At 51.2% G+C, this 3,583-nt stretch overlaps 1 pseudogene; it reads right to left on the bottom strand.

Moving 5' to 3' along the window:
• Nucleotides 1-3,242: 3,242 nt before the first annotated feature.
• LOC124608918 lies at nucleotides 3,243-3,360 on the bottom strand (annotated as a pseudogene).
• Between the last annotated feature and the right edge of the window lie 223 nt (nucleotides 3,361-3,583).

Below are 3,583 nucleotides of genomic sequence, written 5' to 3' on the forward strand. Positions count from 1 at the left end.
CAGCATTAATATATATATACATTTTTTTGTTTTGTTTTGGAACAGATACCTGTTAATTACAAATGTATCTTAGAAGATGCAGCGCAGCGCCTACAGACACAAACAACGATAATCACAGAGCAGCACACTCGTCACTGAAGAAGTAGCTCTGCGATTAGACCGAGAAGATAAAGCGTTTCCAACCGTCCGCCGTGTCATCTCCACCATACGGCGACATTTGGATCCTGTATGGAGGGGCACAGGGTCACCACACCGCTGCTCCAGGCATTGTCAGCATTCCAGACGTGAGCTGAAACTCCTGATTTAAGTAGCTCCGCAACTTGCCTCACGGAGCTGAGTGCACCTTGTTCCAATCGTCTGACCACGGAAACGTCTTGCAAGGCCGACGTCTCAACTTCGGAGACGATCAAAATCGTCATAGGATCGAGAGTGTATTAGGTTTTTAAGAGGAAGCAATCCGTTGCACAGGTTACGAAAGTACATCTACGTCTACATACATACTCCACAATCCACCATACGGTGCGTGGCGGAGGGTACCTCGTACCACAACTAGCATCTTCTCTCCCTGTTCCACACCATAACAGAAGGAGGGAAAAATGACTGCCTATATGCCTCTGTACGAGCCCTAATGTCTCGTCTTTGGGGTCTTTCCGCGAAATATAAGTTGGCGACAGTAAAATTGTACTGCAGTCAGCCTCAAATGCTGGTTCTCTAAATTTCCTCAGTAGCGATTCCCACCCGACTTCCTGAAGCTTTTCCGTAACACTCGCGTGATGATCAAACCTACCAGTAACAAATCTAGCAAAATGGTTCAAATGGCTCTGAGCACTATGGGACTTAACATCTGTGGTCATCAGTCCCCTAGAACTTAGAACTACTTAAACCTAACTAACCTAAGAACATCACAAACATCCATGCCCGAGGCAGGATTCGAACCTGCGACCGTAGCAGTCCCGCGGTTCCGGACTGAGCGCCTGAACCGCTAGACCACCGCGGCCGGCACAAATCTAGCAGCCCGCCCCTGAATTTCTTCTATGTACTCCCTCAATCCGACCTGATAGGGATCCCAAACGCTCGAGCAGTACTCAAGAACAGGTCGTATTAGTGTTTTATACGCGGTCTCCTTTACAGATGAACCACATCTTCCCAAAATTCATCTGCATTAATTTACATTTATCTATGTTTAGAGTTAGCTGCCATTCTTTACACCAATCACAAATTCTGTCCAAGTGATCTTGTATGCTCCTAAAGTCACTTAACGACGACACCTTCCCGTACACTACAGCATCATCAGCAAACAGCCGCACGTTGCTATCCACCCTACCCAAAAGATCATTTATGTAGATAGAAAACAACAGCGGACCTACCACACCCGTAATAGTTACAAGTAAACAGTCGAAGAGCAATCCAAGAAAAATGAAGTACACGTATCGATCCTTGTGGCGTCCAGTAGTGAGTTTCTTTATTACCTCGTGACCTCCTGCAGTCCAGTCGACCACGTAGTCCGACAATGTGGCGCCGTTTTCAAAGTTAATAGGATCTCTACGTGCTTGTCTTTGTTTACAAAGTCCCGAATATCTCGCACAGCGAGGGGGCGCTGAAGACTGCGGTGAGCTAGCGAAAATGCCGGTCGGCCAGCTGCGGTGGCCGCAGGGCGCTTTGTTGCGGAGCGCGCGACGCCCAGCGTCCGGCGTCCGGTGGTGGCTGGCGTCGGTCGCCCGCGGGTTGCGACACCGGATCCGCGCTTCACCCGATACGCGCGGCCGGGGCAGCGCTGGGGCGGGCCGCGCCGCGCCGTGCTGAGCTCTGGTTTCCCATCTACCTGCCGCCGCCCCCGGGCGCTGAGGCGTACTCACGCACGGCTGCACACGGCGACGCGCGCGCCTCTTCCGTCTGGCGGAAGTCAAGCCGCGCGCCCTCGCACAGCTTCCCCTGCGAAGCCATCCCGTGCGGAAACGTGCATGCTCGTGACACCACCCGTAGCCTTTAGGGTTTCCGAGAAAGTAGACCATTCGATGATGGTGTCGACACACTTTGTAACTTGTAGATCAGATCAAAATTTGTGGTAAGTCCCTATGGGACCAAACTGCTACGCTAAGGACAACACACACGGCCATGCCAGAGGGAGGATTCGAACTTCCGACGTGGGGAGCCGCACGGACCGTGGCAACGCGTACCTCAGACCACGCGGCTACCCCGCGCGGGGGATCAAATGACTTAGAGTTAATCAGTAACGTGGAATGGCTCGCTAGATGTCGTGGATTAATCAACAAAAATGATTATCAAGGCTCAAATGGTTCAAATGGCTGTGAGCACTATGGGACTTAACTTCTGAGATCATTAGTCCCCTAGAAGTTAGAACTACTTGAACCTAACTAACCTGAGGACATCACACACATCCATTCCCGAGCCAGGATTCGAACCTGCGACCGTAGCGGTCGCGCGGTTCCAGACTGTAGCGCCTAGAACCGCTCGGCCACTCCGGCCGGCTATCAAGGCTCAGTATGCGGACATGGTTCCTACGGGAGTGAACGTTACTCTTAACTATATTCAGTCTTATAGGACTCATTATGCCAGAGACCACTATTTTAGCATCGCAGCATATCAGTCTCGACAGTGCGTCAAATACAAACCTGCTGGCGAAAGGAAACAGCGCGGCACGCAAGTGAGGCGGCCGTTTAAGTTACTCCCGGTGCTCTACAGAGCCCGCGGTCGTACAAAAACAACGCAGCCATGTACACGACTCCTGTTAGACCAAAGATAACATACAGCGCTCCATTCTCGGATATACAGTTCCCACACATTTGTGGCGCCTGCATGTCATCCACAGCGAAGTTCTAAGACTCATGAGCAATGCTTCACGACACATATACACCGCCCGCAGGATTACACAATAAATTCCGCCTCGAGACTCCCGAGTAGGTATTCAAGAACTCGCCGCACGACTGTAAAGTAATTCGACACATTCGATGAGCCCCTTCATCCTGAATTTCTGAAACTACGATTATAGCTTTAGGTGGAAGCATAAAAAACCTTTCCTCCCGTACAGGCCATGAAGGCCCAAAGGTACCGACTGGCCGCCGTGTCATCCTCAGCCCACAGCGTCACTGGATGCGGATATGTTGGGGAATGAGGTCAGCACACCGCTCTCCCGGCCGTATGTCAGTTTCCGAGACCGGAGCCGCTACTTCTCAATCAAGTAACTCCTCAGTTTGCCTCACAAGGGCTCAGTGCACCCCGCTTGCCAACAGCGCTCGGCAGATCAGTTGGTCACCCATCCAAGTGCTAGCCCTGCCCCACAGCGCTTAACTTCGGTGATCTGACAGGAACCGGTGTTACCACTGCGGCAAAGCCGTTGGCACAGGTGGAAGCATAACCGCCATAAAACTTTTCTTCTTTGGGATTCGTAACCACCTTTCGGAATCTTAAATGAAATACACAGACAACACGAAATTGACCAGACCCTGTATAACAGCCAACCTCACTATCATTGCCAGCTGCGCTCATGCAGCCCACCAACCGACAACGGAAGGGGAGTGGAACACATACAAAAGCAAACAATATCCACATCACTTTCTACACT

This window comes from Schistocerca americana, chromosome 3, assembly GCF_021461395.2.
Source record: "Schistocerca americana isolate TAMUIC-IGC-003095 chromosome 3, iqSchAmer2.1, whole genome shotgun sequence".
In the NCBI taxonomy this organism is placed as follows: Eukaryota; Metazoa; Arthropoda; class Insecta; order Orthoptera; family Acrididae; genus Schistocerca; species Schistocerca americana.